Source organism: Alligator sinensis, unplaced genomic scaffold (assembly GCF_000455745.1).
Source record: "Alligator sinensis unplaced genomic scaffold, ASM45574v1 scaffold800_1, whole genome shotgun sequence".
Taxonomy (NCBI): Eukaryota; Metazoa; Chordata; order Crocodylia; family Alligatoridae; genus Alligator; species Alligator sinensis.
Window position 1 is genome coordinate 565002 of NW_005842655.1, and position 24590 is coordinate 589591.

General features: G+C 47.4%; 1 protein-coding gene across 3 annotated transcripts in view; it reads right to left on the reverse strand.

Annotated features, from left to right (window-relative positions):
• Window positions 1-24590, reverse strand: part of LUZP1 (leucine zipper protein 1) — a 78368-nt gene that overhangs the window by 52076 nt on the left and 1702 nt on the right. The window lies entirely within an intron of this gene.

A 24590-nucleotide genomic window follows, 5' to 3' on the forward strand; every position in this document is an offset into this window, starting at 1 on the left:
ACTCGAACTGTGAAGAAGTTCTTCCTTATGTCCAATCTAAATCTGCTCTCTGCTAGCTTGTGGCCATTATTTCTTGTAACCCCCGGGGGCGCCTTGGTGAATAAACACTCACCAATTCCCTTCTGTGCCACCGTGATGAACTTATAGGCAGCCACAAGGTCGCCTCTCAACCTTCTCTTGCGGAGGCTGAAAAGGTCCAGTTTCTTAGTCTCTCCTCGTAGGGCTTGGGCTGTAGGCCCTTAACCATACGAGTGGCCCTTCTCTGGACCCTCTCCAGGTTATCCGCATCCCTCTTGAAGTGAGGCGCCCAGAATTGCACGCAGTACTCCAACTGCGGTCTGACCAGCGCTCGATAGAGGGGAAGTATCACCTCCTTGGATCTATTCGTCATGCATCTGCTGATGCACGATAAAGTGCCATTGGCTTTTTTGATGGCTTCGTCACACTGCCGACTCATGTTCATCTTGGAGTCCACTAGGACTCCCAGATCCCTTTCCACTTCTGTGCCACCCAGCAGGTCATTTCCTAGGCAGTAGGTGTGCTGGACATTTTTCCTCCCTAGGCGCAGCACTTTGCATTTCTCCTTGTTGAACTGCATTCTGTTGTTTTCTGCCCACTTGTCCAACCTGTCCAGATCTGCTTGCAAATATCCACAGCCAGCTACGTTATGAGTCACAAGCAAAATCCATGTTCAGGTGGTTTTCATCATAACCCCTAAAATCCCGTTCCTAGACATGGTCCTCCCAGCTGTTAAGTGTGACCTACATTTTTTAGTTTTTAGCTATATGATCTTACATTTAGCTGCTGTCACATGTTACATACTGTTCCAATGGACTTAACTCACTGAACCTGCTGCCCAGCTTAAGAAAAACACCAAATTGTGCATACAAAGAAGATTTTACAATAGAAGAGGCCTATAAGGGTATCAACAGATTAAAACTTTATAGTGCTTTAAGTGGCGTAGCAGAATTACAAAAAAAACGAGCGGGCAGAAAATGCAGTGCTATAGTGTTACAAATCAACCTGAACCACGGCAAAAGTGACCCTGGATGAAACAGGTATAACGGTAAAGTGCTTCAATGTGCAGTACTGCATGTTACATTCGTCCTTCCCACTAAAATACAACAGGGAGTTAATCAGTCCACCAGCATCCCATAATGCTTTGCTTCCCACTCCCCACTTTCCCAAGGTGACCTGTCTGTGACTAACTCCCAAGTCTACTTGTCCCGGGGTCACAGACCCTGCCCTGCACATGACCTCACATTTTAGAAGTTAGGCACAAAGGCACATCGCGCTCACCCTTCTCCGGACTATTGCCCCACAAGTTTGGCTCGCCCCACCACATGTCCAGCACTGCTAGGGAACGTCTGTGCAATGATCCACCAAATGGTGATGAGAAGAGATCCTGGCTCTCCTCTCCATGTGCAGCAAAGAGAGAACGTGCCAGGCGCTGAAAAACAACGCTATTATGAACAGATTGCAGCAGAAATGACAGTTCCTGGGCACACCTGGAGCTGGCATCAGCATCAGGCCACAGCAAAGGTCTGAAAGCGTGGTACTTGTGCACTTACTACAGGGAGCGCTCGAGGGTCTTTGCGGGGTTAAACTCCATTGAGCCCAGAGACATTCAACAACAGGGAAGACAGTCCAGAAGAGGCTCCAACCCAAAATGGATTTCAGGACTGCCCAAGCCCCAGTTCAGGACCACCAAAACGATGCACCAGCCCTTGAGACAGGACAGCTGGGATGGTACCAGCAATGTGGGGGAACAACCTACCATCATCCTCTCAAGGCCCAGGACCCACCTATCTGGAAGAAATCTTTGAACAGCCAGATAGTGACCCTGGTACCTGCTCACCCATTCTCTGGTGGCATTACCAACACTGCCTTCCTTCCCACCCTTCCTGCCTCCAAATGGTCACAGGTGGCAGGAGGTTTATTATGCATCAGCCCAAGGCAGATCTGCAGTGCCGGCAAACGTGCATTTGCAGATTCATAGTTTCAGGGTACTTGGAGTAGAAGGGTAGAGCCGGTAGGTGAGGGAGACGGCAGTGGCACCCCTGAATGTGGGGCCTTCAAGGACATGGAAGTAGGGGGGAAGCGCTATCATCTCTTGGGCCACCAAAAGAGCAGACTGCTGACACAACCTCTTGTCTGCTGGTTGGGGCTTGACTGTCAGTTTTAGCTGTAAGCCAACATCACTTCTCCAGGGCAATCCAGAGAGAGCCTTGCTTCCTCCCCCCAATGTAGAGCGTTCAGTTCATACAAGAAGGGCACATTTGCAAATGGTGGAGGCCTTCAAAACTGAGCCGACTGTCTGGAGCACCAGGGTTTGGGTGATAAGTAAGCCCCCCCTCCCCCTCCAAAAATTCAGGGTGAGTCTAACTGAGAAGAGCACTCTTAAGGATGAACTCACACCTTGGGACCACCAAAGACACCCTGAGTGCCTGGGAGCAGTAGGTGGAGATCCCCACCCCACAGCCTCAGGGCAGGTATACATAATCATCCTGGAGTTAATAACGTCATCAGGTCACACAAATTCATTATATATTGGCTTTTCAGGGTCATTTCATCCAATAACTCTTTACTCACACATGCATTACTTATACAGATGTAAATCTGGAGTAATGCAATTCTAAGCAGTGGCATTACTCTGGATTATGCTTCACTAAGACAGGATGTGATCTGCCCCAATGAATTTTCATCAGTGCATGCATCTGGATCACCCAGTGGACAAGCTGCTCATCAATAATTAGCAGGCCCACTCCACATCAATGTGTGGCGAGAGGTGTCACGGGAGAAGAGCGATTTGAGGTGGAGAGAGTCAGCTGGCATTCTCTGGGCTAGTGACGGAGCTGGAGGGTGACTACTGGGCACGTGGGCTTTCTTTTTCTGAAAGGAAAGTCAGAGACCTTGAAGATTACTCCTAACAATCCACCAGGTTTTCTTTGCCTCTCCCAAATGCAGGCACACGCTCCTTCCGCTTAAGGACTTTGAGTAACATCTTCCAACAGGTCTTTCCTGCACAAAGTGCTGTAAGAAGGATTCCCATTAGATGGCTTTCCAAATAGGTCAGTGGAGCAGCACATGATGAAGTCCGCTCTCTGCTCCCAATCTCGTTTATCCCAACAACTCTGTAATGCAAAACGCAGAAACAGAACTGGAAGCAAGGGCTCCCTGCGCCCTTGCTAGGGCACTGTCCACCCCCAGGGGCCACAGTCAGTCTCCCCTTTGCTTGTTCCTTTGGCCATACAACTTTTCCCTGTTTGGAAGCCCAACTATTTAGTTTCAACAAAAAGATGCTTCTAGCTGCACTTAGCCCATAGCCTGCTGATTAGGGTGTTGTTCTGTAATGTATGAAAGCAGAGTTCAAACTCCCCTCGGGGAGGGATGGTGAGAGAGGGGAGCTTAGAGCACAGGTCACCCATGTCCCAAGCAGGTGTCTTCACTACTGTGAAAAAGATGGGTACGACCATGACGCAGTGCCAAACAGGTGGGGGTCATGGATGTTTGCTGGCTAGTTTTAGGGGCACTGTGCTGTATTTATGCATGCCCACAGCCAAACAGCATTAGAGCAGAGCATAAATGGAGTTGGACATCTTGATGGCTACTGAATCTCTTTTGGGCACGTGGAGCAGGATCAAAATATAGACACTCCGAAATGTAGACTCTTTAGTGAAGTCTACCAGACTTCAGGCCATTACACGTGGTGTAGTAGAAGGCACAAACTGACATTAAAATGATATACAGTCCACTTAGTGGTGAAACAGAATTGTGCCCTAAATCTTATGCTGGCAGGTCAGAAAGGTGCCATCTGGGAGAACTGCCCGTTCAAAGAAAAACCACAAACAAATAATGTTCTGATCATTGGACTTGGCAATGAAATTACACACGTTTGCAGCTGTTTTATGCAGGCACAAGGAGACGCTTGAGATGTGTGGAGCCCCATAAAAAAGATGGTCTTTGTTCACAGACAGAAGATGGAAAGCAGGGTTAGTGTAGTACACACGAGCCATGGTCATGGGCCAGAATCCCACTGTGCTAGAGATCCTATGGAGAGGGAGCAACAGAAAAAATATAGTCCCTACCCTCCATGAAAGCTGAGCATCTAAGAGCGAGTTACTGTTCTCCCCAGTAATCAGACTCTGCTTCAGAAGAACTGAGGATCCATGTGTTAGGGCAGGGAGAATACCAAGGAGGGAACAGCAGATCCCTAGAACTAGGAAACATTCTCATCTCGTATCATGTGCCCACACTGTAACTTGTGCAGCTTGGTAACAAATTACACACAAATAATTTAACAGTCTGGTTTGCATATTTGCCAATAATTTGCATATGACTGAAAACTCCATCTTCTAAAAAGGTGTAGTGTTTTCCACACCCAATGATTGAGGCTTTCTGATTTATCTACACCGCTGCAGCAGGATAAGCGTCCAACACACACAGCCCTGCTAGAAAGTCTAAACCTTGGATCAAAGGGGCCCAGAAATATCTTATCTCTATGGTCCATGCCATCCTCAGCCTTCCCACTGAGTTTGCTAATAAAGTACAAACAGTGAGAATAACTGTGATACAGGAGCCACATCTTAGATCCAATAAATTAATCAAACATTCATCAGACAGGAACTATGTTTAATCCTGCTAAACTGGGTAAGATTTAAACTGGTTGCTTAGGTCAAATGGTAACTGATTACATACTTAAGGGAAAAGTAGTGAACATGAAGTATCTTGACATTGGTAGGACTTCTGACGGTGTTCCACATGACATCCCAAAGTTTGCTACGGAAATGAGGTCCAGATGAAATCACCATAAAGGTAGCTGGACAACTGGTCAAAACACACATGCAGAACAAATGATCAATGGCCTGGTATCAAATTGTGAGGGGAGGGGGAAGGGGGAAAAGATATTTCTAGTGGGTCTAGCTTGACATGTTATTTTCACTGTAGAGAATAGTTACAAAATCTATAGGTGACTCCAAATTAAGAAACATTGTAAGCAATGAGTGAGACAAGTTTAGAATTCAAACTGAGCTTGGTAAAGTGGAAAAAAACATTCAAATCAAAAGGATGATTATAGCAGGCCCAGGCCCTAAGGTGGCTGTGATGCTCCCTGGTGGCCACGTAGATCCTGCCCCTACTCCGGCTCCCTGGGTCTCCTTCCTTTTCGCTCGCCTGCCCTACCTTGATGTATTTAGTTGATTGGTGAAAATGGAGGCTGCCCTAGGGCAGGGTTTCCCAACCGGTGTGCCACAGCACACTGGTATGCCGTCAGGCATGTCCAGGTGTGCCGCAGCATTTTGGGCTGGAACCACACCCCCTGCCTGCTGCTGCTGCAGACACAGACAGATGGGGAGTGTGGCTCCAGCCCAAAATGCTGTCCACGTTGGTGTTTGGCTGACTGTACACTCCCCCCGCCCACCCTGCATCTGGTGTGCCGCGGTGCTTTTTTATTTAGGTAAGTGTGCCGTGGGGCAAAAAAAGGTTAGGAAACGCTGCCCTAGGGTCCCCGAGTGAGTCCCTTGTCTGTCCTCCAGTTAGCAGGTCCCTCCCAGATCCCACTGGTCTCAATCCTGCCCTTCAAGTACGGGCTGAGCCCTGCAAGCCTGCTTGGGCCCTGGGCACCTGATGCCTTGAGGGCTATTCATGGCCTCCCTTCTCCCCTACAGCCACATCCATGCCTTGCAGATGTTATTGGTTAATCACTCTCAGGCAAGGCCTCCTTAGGCCTTTACTCCTTTGCTGGGGACTCAGCTTTCCTGGCTTCCATCCCTCTACTCTCACTGGTCTTGTTGCCTAGGACCACTGCACTGGACCTGGCTTTTGGGGTACAGCCCTCTGTCTTGCACTATTGAGCACTGGACCCCCCCTGAGCCTGCCTCCACCCTGCCCAGGCACTGGACCCCCCCTTGACCCTGCTTCCACCCTGCTCAGAAACTGCTGGGACCTCCTCCACCCTTCAAAGTCCCAACCCAGTCCAGCAGTCTAAACTTAAGTGAAAACACGAGCATGCTGGGTATAACTAAAGACTCTAAGCCACCTGGCAGTATAACAAACTTCTCCCCTGCCCTGGGTCATATTCCTCAGCAAGCCTTCAGCATCTTACTTGCATTCCCCAGACAGCCCGGTAGTTAGCCACAGACTCTCCAGCAGACTTCCTGAACAGGAGCTCTTCCCCTTGCAGCTTGCAGGGCCAGACTGCCTGCCCCCGTTCAGGCCCTGGGCTTATATACCTCCTAAGCCCTGCCCCTTCTGATCAAGTAACTCCCCATCCACCCACAGGGGTTTCTCATTAGGGCCTGATGGCTGGTTTGCAATGCAGCTTATAACGGCTGCCCTAGCAGCACCATTGCTGCCCAAGCTCGGCTCTGCCCTACTGTCCTATTGCACTCATAGCCTCCGGCCCCTAGCTGCCTATTCTTTTGCATCCAGCTCATCCTGGGCAGTGTTGTGTCCTCCCCTCCACCCCTGCCCCCCACCTGAAGAACACCCTGCTGCTGCTTTCTCCTTAAAAGTACCAGGACCCCCCTGGCTCCCTGTTACACAGATCTACAATAGAAGACAAGTACAAAGTACAGCACTGAGGGAAAAGGATTCAGATGCACAAACACAAAGTGGAGAATAACTAGTTATGCAACTGAATTGCAGCCTGGGAGTTATAGTAGATCACAAAGTAAGCATGAGTCAATGATGTAATGTTGTTGCAAAACAGGTAAATCTCACTCTGGAGTGTATTAACAGGAGTGTTGCATGGAAGACCCAGGAAATAATTATTCTCTCTCCATTTGGCTCTGGTGAGGCCTCATCTGGAATACAGTGACCAGCTTTGACCACCCTGCTTTAAGACACAGACAACTTGGACAGCATCCATAGGAAAGCAACAAGAATGATACGATATCATGATACAGGACCTAAGAGAAAAGTTTGAAAGAATCGGATGTGTTTAGTTTACAAAGAGAAGATGGAGGGTAAAACATGATGATCTTCTAATATGTGTAAGGTTGTTCTTAGACAGTGATCAACTGGTCTTCTCATCCACTGGCAAGGGAACAAGAAGTAGTCAGCTTCATTTTCAGTAAAGATTTTAGGTTAGACATAAGGAAAAACCTCTACCCAACTGTAAGGACAGCTAAGTACTAGCACAGGAAACCTAGGGAGGTTAATGGGATCTCCTGCACTGAGAATTTAAGTAGAGATTGGAAAAACATCTGGTAGGGATGGTCTGGTATACTTGGTCCTGCCTCAATAGGAAACTGGACTCTATGACTTGTTGAGGTCCGTTCCAGATGCACATTTCTGTGAAAGGCTCATTAGCAACACCAAGAGGCAGCTGACATCCAGACACGACTAAAAGTTAAATGTCGCAGTTTAAGAATGAGGCTACTTTCTGGAAAGGTACATTTATTAAAATCAAGGAGTCGTTTGGTTTTTACTTATTTATTTTTTAAAGCTCACAGGCAAAAATCTCCCACACGCTATGCTCAGCCTCCGTCATGCAAACACTATAATAAGGACCTCAATCTGGTCTGAAGGGACAGTTCTCAGTAACAAACAGTGAAACGCTAAATATAAAAGAGGAGGACGCGCTGGAACAGAGCATCCAAATCACTTCTAAAGAAACGAGGACTGTGGGCTAGCCTGGAGAAGGAGCAACCCAGAGACAGGAGACAACACACGCTGCCACTGGGTAGCACACCTGGTCTGTGAACTGGGCAGACAAGGTTCTTTGAGTAAATCCAACATATTTTATTAGACCAACTCAAAAAGCTTGCCAAGAAGAATTTTTCCAACTCTTGGGCCCAAAAGCTCGAATGCTTCCTAAGGAGAATTTTTCCAACTATGTGAGTTGGTCTAATAAAAAAATATCAGATTTTCCCAAAGAGCCTTGTCTGCCCATGTCCTTAGACCAACACAGCTACACCCTACCCCCCTGTCTATGAGCTAGCACTAAGTATCAGCACTGATATAAAGACACCTGGGAAGTCCTCCTGGCTCCACAAGCAGAGCAGTGCTACGTGGTCAGGGATAGCACGAGGTGGAAAACATTACCCCTGGTTTGTGCTCTTTGCAGACACCTTGGATCTGAAAGCGTGAGCCAGCTGAGCTAATGGACAACGCTCATTAGCATGGCATCCAGAGCAGATTTCAAAGCCTCCTTTATGTGATCTAGCCACTAGAGAAGACAGAGACCCCACACTGCGTTCAAGTGGTTTGGAAAAGCATGGCTTGGCTCATTTTTCCAAAAAGCAGAGTGGCTACGACTTGGCTCCGTTGCATTAACAATCTAGCTTCTGTTCCCAGATTTGTCTACTACTCTCAGCAGTAAAATTGCCAAAGTATAACTGCCTCACCTAAGAGAGCTGGCTTGGGTAGGACACTGATACATTTAGAAAAATGAGGAGAAGAGCGGGGCTTGTACCTTCCTTGGAGGAAGATCAAGGAAAACATAAGTCCCTTCCTGAATGCAAATGGCAGTCTAATAATGGACAATGCAAAGAAGACTGACATTAAAAAGTAATTAAATCCTTCTTCACAAATAAGGTTAACAACCAGATGACAAGCAGTTGGTAGCAAGGCCAGGGTAGGAGATGAGCAGTCTAGAGAAGTGGAAAAACAGGTTAAGGATTACTTAGAGAAGCTGGATACTTTCGTGTCAGCAGGGCTGGACAAGATGCACCCTCAAGTACTCAAGAAATTGGCCGAGATAATATCAGAGCCACTGGTTACCATCTCATTTCCTTCTGTGATAAGGGGATACTGTGTTGACACTGTTTCCCATAATATTCTTGTCAGTAAGCTAAGGAAATACAGGCTAGATGAAAATGGCATCCACCGTGCTCAAAGAGTAGACATCAACAGCTTGATGTCGAATTGGCAGAAAGCATCGAGTGGAGTTTCCCAGGGGTCTGTGCTGCATCTGGTACTGCTTAATATCAGCACTGAACGGTTTGGAGAATGGGAGCGAAGTTACTGGTGCACCCGGAGGGTAAAAAGTTATCGGTGACCTGCCCTTGGTTATCCATATGAATCTGAGTTGCAATTCAGATACGACAGAAATAAAAAATATACGGAAGCGCAAGGAGCAACAGCTCGGTGCATATAAGAAATGCAGAGCAGTGGTTCAGTGACGGGGCGCTTCAGATCCCAGGGGAGACCAAATTAATGAGCCCACTGCAAGTCTGTGCCTTCAGAATGGCACAAAATGCTGATAAAAGCATTTTCAAGGCTAGCATCGATCTGCCGGGCAATGCAGTTTACCTAAAGGAAATTAAAAATAGTTCAACGGCGTACAAAATGGTTGGTGAGATTTTAAGGCAGGTAAATGTAAAGTGATTTAAACAAAGATTTGGCTTCTAAGACCACATTTTTTGTATGTGTTTGTAGCTTTGTCCCTTTACTATAAGATGACTGATGTTTTGAATTCTCTGCTCTCCGAGCTGCTGGTAAATGCCACGTCGCTGGCATTCGCTATTTAGAAACCCCTACATATCTGTGAGACTCCAAGAAATAAAGGTTGCATACCTCCATGGGATACAGCACCATTGCATCTAAATCTTGCTGCTCTCCAGCAGCCCCAAAAAGAAATGCCTGACAGAAAAATGACAAAGCCCATGGTATTTGATCCCAATGAAGACAATACCAACAACCGCAGATAAACACAAGAGGTAAAAGGGAAAGGCCCCGCATACGACCTGCACTAATTGCACAGAAGTATTGTGAACAAATAGTCTAATATACATTACAGACCATCAGAATTGCACACACTATAGTTTAGCTGTATATAGATAATGGCGGGTGACTTAATTATCATAATTATGCTAAAGGTCTAATCAAACTACTGAGTTTTTGCACATGTGAATTAGACGGGGGAATTCATGGACTGGTACCAAACTAATGGTCCAGGTGCAGAGACAGGAATCCTGGGAACCAGAGCTTTTCCAGACTATCCAATCCTGTTTAACTGACCCTTTCCCAAGACAACTAAAGAACCAATTCAGTCTGGGGCTCTGAACCAACTTAATGCATGCTTCATCCCTTTGTACCTCCCCTCTGCAATACAGACATTTGGTCCTTAACACTTACAAGATAGGCCGGATTGCTCTCTGCTGCGTGCCGACCACAGAGAGAAGGCAGAAGAAAAGAAAGCCTTTGCACTTCGGGTGGTTACCATGGTACCACAATTCTGCCTATGAGAAAGCGCCCCTCTTGCCAAACGTGTGTGATGTTTGCAAATGCTGCTTACCAACTAAGCTAGTGACGTCCCCTATAGTGACCAACGAGCCTCTGGAATGTGGCCGGGAGCCACGTCAATGGCCGCATAAATTTATAAGGTGCTACACACACATAAGTTAAGGAGCCATAAAATGACAAACCAGCCACAAAAATGTTCTACATATAATTTAGAATATGTTTATGGTGGTTGGCTTGCATGGCACCATAAAACTTAATCTGTGGCAGGGCTGGAGCTGACAATCAACTGATTATTGACTTTGGCCACAGGACCACACTGGGGCCAGTTCAAGACCCTGGTACAGTTCTTTGGCCAGAGCTGACAGTTAACTAATTGTCAGCTCCAGCCCCTGACCTGCAGGCACCCGGCTGTCGATGTGCCAGTGCAGGGGGAGCCTGGGATCACGATCTGGTAAGTAGGAAGGGCATGACTGGGAGCAAATCCCCAGCTGCAAAAGCATGCTTCCTGCCATGCATGTGGCATAGCACCATGAGAGGCATAATTGTTGGGATCGGGAATCAGATCCCACGGTGTCTTTAAATGAATGTGTGTCGCAGGCCTAAGACCAGTCTTGCTTTTCAGACTAGAAAGGTGTTGCACTAGTCCCACCATTCTGTTTTATTCACAGCCAAACTAATCTACCACTTTCTACCAAATCCATTAGGGAAGAGAAGACATCCAAAGCTATACCAAGGCCTAGCTCATCTCACAGAATGAATATTCTTCTCTCTCATGAGAGATGAAAATATCCTCTCTCACCTCTGGCCTCCATACCTAGCACTGCACTCCCTCCTAATCAACCTCACTTAGACTGCCATTACTGAGTGCCCCTCCGTGCTTCTTTAGGACACAGGAACAGCACCTGAAAGGTTTCTAATGTGCTCTTTTCTGCTTAATTTTACTATGAGAAAATGAGTTCCTGCCTATCCTGGAAGGCTCGGTGGAGAACTGGATTGCTGCTGGTTAATGACAAAAGAGTCACAAAATGAAGCACAAATGACAGATGCACGGGGATTTTTATCTAGACTTTTTAAAAATTAACTCAAATGCTCTGAAATCCCTAGGGAGAAAAAAAACAGTGTGTTAAAATTCAACATCTCTACCCCTTCACTTAAGGGCTGAAAGAGATTACAGGCCACAGTTCAGACATGCCCAGCAAGTCCTCCAAGAGGGATGTCTGGACCTACCAACCCTAAAGGTAAAGCAAAGAAACCAAACACCATCAAAAATCCTTACAGCGCATAAGAGTAAAGGACAAAGGACCAATTTAAATTTTTCCTTTGCAGATCATTTTTAAAACTCATTCTCTGTTTTATTCTATCACTGAAAGAAATGGGACTTTCATGTATAGGAACAGCAACACAAAACAAACAGAAATCCAAGCAGCAAAGAGCTTTTACCCCCAGGCCCCATGGGCAAACGTGCCTCCAAAAGGCAAAGTCACTTCCAGTGCATACCATTGCCTTCCCCAGCCCATCTTCCCCACCATGACCTTTCATTGCTTAGCCAACGTGAAAAACACTGTCCTTTACCGGTGAGGACTCAGCTGCAGACTGGTACGAGTTCGGCAACGTTTCAGAACCGCAGACTTCACTCGCAGCAGCATTTAACCACTGTTTTTTGCAGTGGTGCTGAACTGTGTCCCAAATCCTATTTCTTGCCTAGGTATCCAAGGGCTGTCAAAAGACCGGGTCTTCCCAAATGCTCGACACTTTGTGCCCCTGCAGGGATTTTAGAGCTTTCTTCCACCCGTGATAAGACTTGCCAACATGCTCAGAAAGAATCCACTGTGACCACTAACTCCTCATATGCTGTGTTGCAATCCTACTCCCATCCAGCCTTTAGCGCAGTAGCTTCGCAGGGGGCAGCAACCGGCAACCCGTGGATCAGGCCCAGCCCACGGCAGCTCGGGAGTTCGGCAGCACGCCACGGCCCTGGCAGCAGAAGGGGTCCTACCGTCTACCTCACTCCATCTGTTCCCTCCACAGCATCTGCTGCCCAGAACCACCTTACTCTGTCCCTACAGTGCCACTGAATTTAACCCTTTCCATTGCCACTGGCTACTTGAATCAGTGGTGAAGGTAAGCACAGGTGGCTCTGAGCACTCCAGGGGGCAGAGATATGCAATCTGCAGCAGGGTTCTGGGTCGCAAGCAGCAGCAAAAGGTTGCTGCGCCCTGGCCTAGTGGTCAGGACACACTAGGCACTTCAGTGGGAAAATGGATCAGGCCACCGAGGCTGCACAAGTTACTGATCCCGTCTATGCAGAACAGGGTGTTAGCAGGTACCGGCCTCTAAACACTTTGGGTCATGGTCTGCATCTTTACCTCCGGCAACAGATCACTGCATGTCTGTGCTGTTATAGGGGTAGCAGCAGTATATGCAACTGGGTTCAAACCGAAGATAAGGTGACAAGAGGTAAGTAGCAGCTCAGAAGCTGTCACAGACCAGCGTGTCTCAGAAAGGGAAGAGCACTCCATAGCTGAAGGACATGGAGGGTTAACATTACTTGGACCAAAAGTTTCGGAGGAAATCAGTCAGCCATTTGAAGCTCCTCTGGCACGAAGCTGGAGTTAGTTTAGGTTACAGCAGCATGCCGGGACTCTAGTGCGCGGGTAACACTGTTCGCTTGCCACAGACTAGAACTGCACACTTGATCACAACCAGGAACGCTTCCCGCACGCTTGTGTCCCGGCCGTGTCTCGCACTGGAATTTCAAGAAATACTCACTCGGAGCTTGGCTTTAAAACAGGGCGCTTTTATCAACCAGACCATAAATCAGGCCCTGAACCTCTTTCAGGAAAGTTATGATTACAGGACTCTAAGAAGCTACTCCATCCTGTATCAGTTCATATCCAGTTCATATCATATCACAGCATATGCAGCCAAGCCCAAGCGCCTTGCTGTGCCGAGAGAGAGAGACTCATTCAGGCTATTGCTTTAGATCCTGAGCAAGAGACAGGCAAGATGAGGCATGACCAGGAAATCAGGAAGCCATGCCTTGCTGTGAAGAGGGTGGGTGGAGGATCTGCTGTTCCTGCTTAGAACAGACACTGACTCACAGCTATGCAACACACCAACCAAACAGCCCGTGTGACTTCATCTCAGCTAGGTGGACCACATATACTGTACGTTGTCCCACAACTACCCATGCAGATAAAACAAAACCGACTTGCTCGCAGACAGCAGGCAACCCTTGAATTCCTGACATTCACACACTACCTGTCCTCAGGACCTCTGTGCCTTGGCTGCTAGCACCAGACATGCTAATAATGAGTCGTGAACTTCCTTATGGCAGCAGATCTACTTTTAAAGAAACAGTCTGGGCTTCTGTGCCAGCGTCTTGTTTGCTCACTGACAACTAAAAGTCGGCGAGCTTTGTGCTCCGATGCGCCGCAGTCACTTTTTAAAATGTGACGTTGGCTCCCTATGTAATTAAAATATATTTGAAAATTTTCCCCGAGTAAATTTTTTGCATGTCATTTCCCAGAGTATTTTCAAGGATAAAACAAAATACAAACCTGCACTAATGGGTCATGCAGGGAGAGCGAAGTTGATTTCTTGGAATTAGACAACTACTGCAAAGGGGGGCCATTCATATGATTGCACTATTAACCGATTCCTGAGCTCACCCCTTCTTGTAGTATCATGCACCAGAATCTCAGCTTTCATGTTTTAAAATCATAGTCCTAGCCCTGCCACTGTATAGATAACGCTGAACTCATAAATAGGAGGAAGCTGAGAGGGCATTGCCTGCTTGCGTTTGCAGACCGACAAAAAGAGCTGTGAAAAATGTGAACTGCTCCATCTTAATCAACGTCTCACGGGTTTCTCGTATCTGTAGGCTCGGGTATTCTCGCAAGTCAACGTGGAGTTCATCATTAATGCTGTGGGGTTTTACTCCTATCATGTACCCTGATTTGCGGGGAGATGACCGTAGCTGCTTCTTACTCTCCAGCTTTACCTGCAAAAAGCCCGTCAATTAATTTTCCGCTGCTTCATGAAACCAGGCAGCGAAAGATGAGTGAGCCTGAGACAACACGGCAGTCGGGGAGGAAGGGAAACCAGAGGTGCAGACTGGCCTTCCAAGGGAACCGGGCTGCAGCTGAGGTCCAGGAGATGACACTGCAGCTGACCACAAGCTTCCTTGTGACTAGCACATACGGGAAAGGGGTTGAGTACGGTTCCTGAAGAGCACCGTGGGAACCAGGCCACCTGGGGAACCGAATGATGGTGACTTTCTATGACCAGGTCACAAGATCCTTGGACGCAGGTGTCGCAGTGGACGTAGTCTTTCTGGACTTTAGGAAGGCCTTTGACACTGTCTCTCACCCCATTCGCATTAAAAAATTAGGAGATTGTGGTGTCGATGCCTACACAGTCAGATGGGTCGCCAATTGGCTGGAGGGCCGCACCCAGAGAGTGGTGGTGGACGGGTCATTTTCGACCTGGAGGGATGTGGGCAGTGGGGTCCCCCAGGGCTCGGTCCTCGGGCCCGCACTGTTCAACATCTTCATCAGCGACTTGGACAAAGGGGTGAAAAGCACCCTGTTCAAATTCACAGATGACACTAAGATGTGGGGAGAAGTGGGCACGCTACAAGGGAGGGACAGGTTACAACTAGATCTGGACAGGTTACAGGGGTGGGTGGATGAGAACAAGGTGGGATTCAACACTGACAAGTGCAAGGTAATGTACCCAGGGAGGAAGAACCAGCAGCACACCTACAGGTGGGGAACTCCCCTCTCATCAGCGCAGAGGCAGAAAAGGATCTTGGAGTCATTACAGACTCCAAGATGAACACGGGCTGCCAATGTGGGGACGCGGTCAGGAAGGCTAATCGCACCTTGTCGTGCATCCACAGATGCATCTCCAGCAGGTCCAAGGAGGTGATCCTCCCCCTCTATGTGGCACTGGTCAGGCCGCAGCTGGAGTACTGCGTCCAGTTCTGGGCGCCGCACTTGAGGAGGGATGTGGACGGCATTGAGATGGTCCAGAGGAGGGCCACTCGCATGATCGGGGGCAGCAGGGCAGGCCCTACGGGGAGAGGCTACGGGACCTGAACCTGTTCAGCCTCCGTAAGAGAAGGCTGAGAGGGGACCTGGTGGCCGTCTATAAACTTGCCAAGGGAGACCAGCAGGCAATGGGAGAGCCCCTGTTCCCCCGAGCACTACTGGGAGTAACAAGGAACAACAGCCATAAGGCAGGGGGGCGGACTTGATGATCTGCTCAGGTCCCTTCCGACCCTACCAACTATGAAACTATGAAAATGGCCATCCCCAATGAAAATACCGGTAAAAAGAATCACTGATTGGCTTCAACCTAAATAGTCTGTTCAGCTCTCAGCTGTGGGTGTTTGCACAGGGGTGGGAAGGCATTGCCCACACATAGTGCACATAACCATGAAGCAGAATTTCCTAACTGTGGAGTAGAATTGGGACCCACCACACTGAGTGTGTGGCCTTGAATACAAGGCCAACAAGCATGCACTTCACTGGATCCATCTTCCCAAATGAACTAAGGAGGAGCCGGAGACAGACCAGATATCTCATCCCAGACACAATTACAAGGTCTGGGGAATGAGCTAAGGAGATAAGACAGAATCTGCTGCCTAAAGAAGAAAAGCCTAAAGGGCTACCTGGCAGTCTGTTGTCCTCAGGCAGGAACCCGATTCATCTCCCATCCTTCAGTGGAAGGATTCCCATCAACTTGGATAAGCACTGGATGCAGGAGAGCAGCCAGGATTCCTCTTTCTAAAGCCCTTCAGCTTAAGAAGCCCCAGGGCACCCTGGCATGTAAAAACAAAGAGACTTGACCTTAAGAGGTGGCTACATGACGACTCACTCAAGGAGAGACAGCTCAGGAGTAAGGGCTGCCCAGGGGCCTGGAGTATTCAGCCGCCTCCTTTATGAGTGGGCAACGAGTTGCTGATTCACATGGCATTTTGCTTTTTGGGCTCTCCGAAGAGGAAGGAAGGATGTTTCATAGGAAGGAAACGCTGGCTCTGGCACGCTAAGACTGAAGCAAATCATTTCTCCCACTGCTCCCGGAAGAAGGAAAAAGTGTGAGAAATCTTGTCATTTGGTCAAAATGGTGTTAATGGTAAAAGTATCGAGTCAATCAGCATGCGTGTTTGCATCTGCCAACTCCATGGAAGCTCCAGTGCACAACCTGTGTGACTTAGGGACTGTCCACTTGTATTGCAAAAGAAAAAAGCAGATAGGGGCAGCCTGCAGCCACAGGTATTTCCCAGAGGAAAAATACCTGGTCACATTAGCTTGGTTACACAGGGGGTCCTTTTTTAGTCATCATTTAGCCAAGTTGGGTGGATGTATTTCATGTATATGGCTGCCTTTCATCCTAGGCCAGCCCCTATAACCCCATACTCCTCTTAGTTATTTTTCCTGACCTTCCCCTAATTAGTCTACACATTTCATGCAGAGGGGCTCAGGCCACATGGCAGCTATATGCTCTCCTGCGTGGCACAGAAGGGTGACTTATCCCCTGCACTGGCAAGTCAAAGCTGCATTTGCATTGTTACAGATATTCTGCGTTGAGCTCATGTCTGGTTTCCAGCTCTTTCACTCCTGGTGATGTTTCTACAGTGCCTGGCATAATGTGGCCTCATTCTTGGTTGCTTTATAGCGCCACTGGCACTGCTGCAATAAATATGATATGCATGGTCTCCCCATCCACCTGCCAGAGCCCCTTCCATTTGGTGCTGATCTCAGGGACACGGCGTGGGCTAAAGCCATAGCAGTGCTGCCAATCAGCTGGGAGCTGGGAAGGAGAGAGATCTCCAGAGCTAGCATCCCAGGGTCACGGAAGTGTAGCCCTGCACCTCTGCTAGATGTACAGATTCTGGAGGACAAACCTGGGGAGAAATCCTATTCCGCAGCATGCGCCTGAACGACAGTTACCCAGCTGCAGACATGCCATTTTTAGCACTTAAACAGGCTGTGATTCAATTCTGGAAGCAATGCGGACATGCAAGCATTCATGTGCCCCCTGGCCATGTTCGGCAGGGCTGCCCCGTGATTGGGCAGGTACATGATGCTGTGTGCTCAAGTCCACATGCAAGGCCAGGTAATGCCCCAAACCGTAGTGGTGCAGAAACATATGGCACACACACCTACCTTTCAGCCCGGTAGTTGGGGCAGGGGTGGGCAAAATGTGGCCCATGGGCCAGATGTGGCCCGCCAGGCTATTCTATCCAGCCTGCGGGGCCCCCCAAAAATTTAGAAAATTAATATTAATCTGCCCCTAGCTGCCTGTCATGCGGCTCTCAATGGCTTGTCAAAACTCAGTAAGCGGCCCTCTGCCCAAAATAATTGCCTACCCCTGAGCTAGGGCATTTGCCCAAGAAGCAGATCTAAGTCCCCCACACCCAGAGGTGGTTTGAATCCATATCTATTTGACTTCTTAGCACAGCACTTTATAACCACCAGGCCAGAGGTTAGACATTATGCAGTGTCTTTTCCGGTCCTCCCCATGAAGCTGACCCCCTTGAAAACCACAAGGCAGGACAAGCAGGTGCAAGCCAAATCCATGTGCAGATCTCAGAAATGGCACTTCCACAGCTGGGTAACTGCCACTTAGGCACATACCGCTGAAGGAGAACCGTGCCCCTGCTGCGTGTCACGGACAGACCGAGCACCCACAGTTTAAGAGGATAACATTTCTCCTCTCCACTTTTGGCCTGCCCCGTTGGCAGTTCTTGTAGCTTCCCACAACAGCAGTGATCTGACTCCTGGTCTCTTCCCTCATGGTCTATCCATTTTAAGGATGATTTCTTCAGCTATATACAAATCAGGTTTTACTGCAGACAACTTCATGCTTGAGCATCTGCCTACTGCAAAAGCTACATAAATGCAATATGAAAACTGAGAATGGAAATGCAGAAGAGATCAATGCATCTTAAAGCCAAACTTCCTGCAGAAACCTTAATACATCTCACATCACACTATTTTGGGGTATTCTCCGAGTTCAATAGCAAGAATAATACTCCAAAATATCGCCTACAAGAGATGCCATGAACACAACGGGGCCAAGCTGACAATGCCATAGGAGCTTTCACATTAGACATTCTTGGCTGCTGCATGCTTTTCAGTCTTAATGCTGCATTCAATACAGTTATTTAGCATCAAAGTAAAGCAGAATAGCCCAACAGAAACAGACACATTTCCAAATGATTCACTACCTGGGAACGAATGCTCTTTCAATTCTGCTCCAGATCCTAGCTCAAGAATCTTCTTTTCCCTCTGGTATGTTTTACTGAGGTATCACATGTAACAACAAGCTCCTGAAGCAGTTTCATCAGATTTTCCCTTTAAGGTAACCCACTGCACTCCCACGTGAGCCACAGGGACCTCAAAGAGACCAGCCAGCTGAAAAGTGCTGCAATGCAATCAGATGATCAGCTCAGGCTTTGAGCCTCTGCAGTCTCCTCAGTTTATAAACTGTATTTTCCTACGATTCTCAAAATAACCAGATGGGGAAGCAACTGTCTTGTTCCTCGGTTTTAAGATTCAGGCCGTGTGCAAAAGCAATTTGCACTGTGAAGAGTTAATGTCAAAATAAAGCAGGACATGTCTTGCTGCAGCATGTAGCGAACATGGAGCACTGCAGCAAAATCTGCCGTGCACGGTTCCAAGATGTTCTGCGGGATGCAGCGCAGCACAGAGCTGCAAACATCACGGCGCACAAAGCTACACTGTGCCGAGCTCACGACAGACATCTTTCAGCAATTCTGGCGCGTGTGAATGGCAGGGATTATGTAAAGGGGGAAAGCAGTCAAACACAACTGAAAAATAAACTACGTTGATCTCTCTTCTTAGAGGCAGACGATTCATTTTCATTGACCTTATGATGAAAGTAGAAATATTTCCTATTAACAACAATCCTAATGCTTAAAAAATGCTTATAAATGATAGAAAACACTGACCCAGCTGGTCAAGATCCTCAGTCCTGAGCCCTACAGTAAAGTTAAGAGGGCGCTGCCGTCCCAAATCTCGCAATTTAAGTGATTATTCTGGAAGGCAAAACAATAAGCATCTTTTTCCACTGAAAGAGTTTTCCTCTTGCTTGTATGCAACAGAAAGGTTGGAAGTGTAAAGTTGCCGTCACAGGATGCGGCTTGTCCTCCACGAGGGCTAGGTGACTGGTAAGTTTGATGCTAAGTGAGGTGTGATGGCTTGTGCAATGCAGGGGATCAAGCTACAGGACCAGAAATCTGTGATGGGGGTGGGGGGAGGAGGGGTGTGGAAAGAGCTAGATAAATTGAAAGCAATAAATGGATGCATAGGTACATGCATCATAGATTAAAAACCACTAAAGCCCAAACTTTTCCCTTCCAACCACCCACGGTCCTTCCAGTGACAAGGGACATGAAAGAGGGAGGTGCAAACTCAGCAGCCTTGCTTCCACTTCCCTTAGCATACTTTGGGTAAGAACTGGTACACATGGAGCCCTTCCAAAAGGGCAGCACCTGGTACGTTCTCACTGTTACAGGTGGACAAGCCAGGAATGATACAAACACAGCAAAGCCACTCCAGCTTTAACAGGGCTTCAACCCTCTGAAATGGTTTTGCAACACTTGCGTGGGTACATGTGGACAAGTCCAGAACAATTGGAACAGACCAGCTGCTTCCCTTTTGAAACAGCTCCAAAGGTACAACGTGTCCATCTCCTTACAAGGCTCTCTGCAAAGCCAGGGGTGGATACAGAAGGTTGGGTGCTTCTGACTCAAAAGTTATACTGATGGGATGGACAATAGCTTCGGTATGCAGCACACTTGTGGAGGGGTAAGAGGTGGTACAGGGAAACGTGCAGTTCAATGCTGCAAAGGGTGAAGAGTGACGGGACAGAGAGGCATCAAATCTTCATATCTTAAAGGTTTATAGTACTGCTCATCATTACCAAAATGTGCAAGTACAAAGATATATATCCTCATGCCTGGTGTTTTTACACACCAAATCAGTGACCTGTTCCATGACGGATGGCGCAGACCCTGCCCCCCGACAGAACAACCCAAAAGAGACCCTGAGAAATGAATGCACCGAACTGGGCAAAAAATGTTTGGACTGAATATGCATTTCACAGGACAAGTGGTAGTCAGCAAGGTGGATTTCAAACCTGGGAGACTTTACACAAAAACACAACTCCTCTTCTGGTGCAGCTTACTCTGTCCCCGAACAGGGATAAAGAGCATGAATACAAGCCCTAGTTCAGTGGCTCTCAACCTTTTTAGACTTGATGCACTCCTCAAGAAATTTGAGGCATCCCTTGGAAAATGCCAGCTCCTAGTTTCCACTCTTGTCGACTACAGAAAAAAACTAGAACAATTTTTGTTGCAAAGAACTCAGACCACAATAGCTCAGACTGGTTTTAACGCTCTGGGTTTCTATTTGAAATCTCTAAGCGTGTTTGCACACCTAACAGTGCTAACATTGCGTGGCACCCCACAGCACCCCTGAAAGGATCTCAAGGCATGCCAGCATGCCACGATACCCCAGTTGAAAATTGCTGCCATAAATGATGGCACTTTATCTGGCCTACACTGAGGGCTTGCACTGCTCCAGCTACCAAAGCGGCTGCAATCTCCAATGTAAACAAGGCCAAAAATGCAGCATGCTTGTCTACACTGCTTCTAACCACTGTCGGAAGCACTGCCACGAAAGCATGCCTCATTTACTCATCCTTGCTCCATGCACAAGAAACATCTGGGGGAAAAAAAAGAAAGACATGTAGCTCCTGTTTGTCATGCACAGGGCGCGCCCACACATGAGCTTTACTGCAAAGTTGACTAATTAGCTCTGCAGTAAAGCATCGCCACTATTAGGCCACAATAAATTAATCAGCTCCACCAGAGGACTGAACTGCCCGACACAAGTACTACCCTACCGCGGAGTTAGTGTGCCGTGACGCACATGTAGGTGGTGGCTGGGGCATAAGGGTGCTGTTGGCTAGCCCAGCACTGGAGAACCCTCGCGCCCGATCCAGCCCCTCCGCAGCACACTGAGCCGGGACGGAGCAGTTCAGACCCCCCAGGCTCCCCACCAGCTGGGGCTGTGCTGCCCCAGCTCAGCATGCTGTAGTCCCAGGTGCATGTCTAAATGCCGCGCCCGGGAACAATAAACTCCAGCACAAACTGTGCCAGAGTTTACTGCTTCACATTAATAGCACATGTAGACGTGCCCACTCAGTGCTACTGTTTGGCGCTCAGCCTCAGGCATGCTTACTGGCATGTGTCAACTACGTTTCATTTTTTTGGCATTGGGAGCGCACCGAACGGGAGCGAGTGGGTGCCTCTACGTGCTAACAGGAGACATTCACACGTAGGCTCCTAAATATGCATTCTGCTTGACAAACCTCCTAGAAATCCTCAGGTGCAGTGAGGAACTTCAGCTGCGCAGCACCGCTGGAAATCAAGACACTTTAATAAGTGCCTCACTCCAGGCAACTAACTTGGGGTTATGTTTTTCACCAAACTGAATCAGTGGTCGAATCACCTCTAGAAACCGGGGTCCAGATTCCCAGCCCCCTGCTCTCTAGATCTAGATCAAATTCTGGTTTTGCGTGTAAATTAATTTCTGTAAAATTTAAAGTCTTTAGGAAATAGAACCTGCCAGAAACAAAAAGCAAAGGTCTGGCTGGGGAAGAGAGAGAGAGAGAAAATGAAATACCTTTGGCTCCCAATGGCCACCTATGACCGACTCACAGGAACTCTTATTAAATACGGTGAACTAGGAAGAAACAGAAAGCAACTGACTGAAGTCTGCTGCAAACAAAGGAAATAAAATAATAAAATAAAATGTAGTGCTATAATCATGTTGGAAAGCCAGGCACTTGGAATATACACCCTGCTTAAAAATGTGAGAGGGGAGGGCACGATTGATACGACAAGTGCAGATCGACGGTACAACACACTCATTTAGACTACGGACGTAACCGAACTCCTTCCACAGCACTTTCGAACACGTTAAGTGTAAGAAGCTGCCTTATGTGTCCTATGATGCATCTACTAGTACTTGTATTAAAGGATAATAGAAATGGCTTGAAAACATACTTTTTCTAGGCCAGATCAACTGCTGAATAAGAGATTAATAGTTTCTGAATATTTTCTCACTTTGTGAATAGGCTCGGTTATGCAAATTTCACGTTTTGATGCGATTACATACGAAACAACAAATGTATCGCATTTCCGAAGCAACGGCACTCTCAAGTGAAAAGGAATGAATTTAGAGGACTCAGACCCGGCCTTAGAGAATGTGTTTACGGAGGAAAATATCAAGTTAGAAACCACATTAAGCAAACGCTGTTGAACTAACACAACGTTACACACGGACTTCGCAGATAGCGCTGATGAGACTGTATCGTGCTAAAAATTGTTTTCAAGCAACAGTTAAACTTTTGGATTAGCCTTTTTTTTTTTTGCCTACGCTAGATACTAAGTTAACATCCTTTTGGTTAAAAGGTAGTACATTTTCTAACAAGCGATCCTTTTCCACAATGGAGAGAGAGGTGGAGAGGTTATGACACAGAACATCTTGCTAACACTTTTATGGCTAGCTGCTAGAACCAAACATCAAGACATGTGGCTCCAAAGTAGAGGGAAGAGCAAATGCAGTGTATAGGCCCAACAGCAAGCTCTACAGATGAAGGGCTCCTAAACCTGCCATGTGGATATTACTGGCGACAAGGACAGTCCTGTGTCCTCGATCTGCCCCTTTGGGGCCAGGATCTGCTGCTCGTCTTCACTTCGATTTCCCACCGGCCTCCCGGATTCAAAGCCTCTCCAAAGAAGTATACGGCAGCCTCAGCTGCTCTCTTGTTTTCTAACCTCTCCTCCTCTCACTCTTCCTTGCTCCTTAAGGAAGGCTTGGCCTTTCCACTCCTTGAACCGGCAGTAATCGATAGTTTGGGTAGCAAAGAGGACTTTCCTAACGCCTGACCTCTTTTACTGAGGACATAACCCACGGGAAATCTGGGGGGAATGGCCTGTCACAAAGAAGAAAGTCAGCTTTTTAATGAACTGGCAAATAATTCCAGTATATTATAAAAATTCATATGCTTTGATTATTAGCTAAGAAAAAAAAACCCATGAATTTTTATATGATACAAGGACTGAAAAATGCTCCTTTGCTCCCAATTATAATAAATATATAATTATGGGTAATTATATCTGTACATCTTCCCTGGTCCTCAAATGCCTGAGACAGTTCCAGAGCTGCAGAATAGTTCAGATAACTGATGCTCTTGTTTTAAGCATCTTTAACATGAACTACTTTTACTAGATGTGCTTCCATGAATACAGAGTCCTCATGCAATTTTTTTAAATATTACCAATAGCAGCTCTAACTATTAACTATTATATCAAGTGATTTTTTTCCCCCCCAAGGAGGGAGAAATTAACTGGTATTCATATTTTCCTGTTAAAATATCAGTCTTCCAAGACTAATTCTAATTTAATTATTGGCTTAATTAGTTTCAAGATTTCAGATCTGGCTTTAGAAAAAAAGGAAAGCGTTGCAACTGTAGAGAATTGCCAACATATTTATATCCCCTCGGTGAGGAGTCCATAAGCACGAAATTTCAAACATCGGCAAGCAGCACTTGGGAATCGCTGGCAATGATGAACGCGGTATCCCAGGAAGCGTTATAAAGAGAAATAAGAAAGGGAAAGAAGGAATCAGAACCGGGTTTGCAATATTGAATGGTAGACTTCCCGAAACATTTTGGGATGAGGAAGAGAACAAACCCTCAAATGGGCTCAAAGTGATCCCAAAGTTGGGAAAAAAGAGAGAAGAAATGTGAGTGGAATGAGTATTATTTTATACAGGTTTCCCTCGCTTTATGCAGGTTCTGTATGTGCAAATTTGCTCTTATGCGATGACCCTTTTTATACCAAAAATGCATTATATGCAAGGTAAGTTCACTCTTATGGGATCAGTGTGGTGGAAGCCCACAGTCAGCTGCTTTGTGCGGCGCGTGGTGGCAGCGACAAGCACCAAACTGTGGTCTCCCGTGCGGATCTGCGCTCCTGGCTCCTTGCGTGCGACACGCGTTTCTGTGGTCGCCACCCCCATGATGACAGTGCCCTGTGCTTGTGTGCACTGTCATCTGCTGTTGGCGAGTCCCAAAACTGTCTTGTAAAAGTGGTCGAAATGGGTCTGCGGGCCGGTACAGTCGAGGTCTTGGCCTATTTGTTACACGGCAGGGGTGACTTATAGGGAGTACACACGGGTACACACGCACCCCCTGAACGTGGCGGCACACCCTCTACAAAAAGCCTGCTCACCGACACCACTGGCGGCGCGTGCAGGCGGTCCGCGATCCCCGCTGGTCGCCACTGGCTGCAGGCG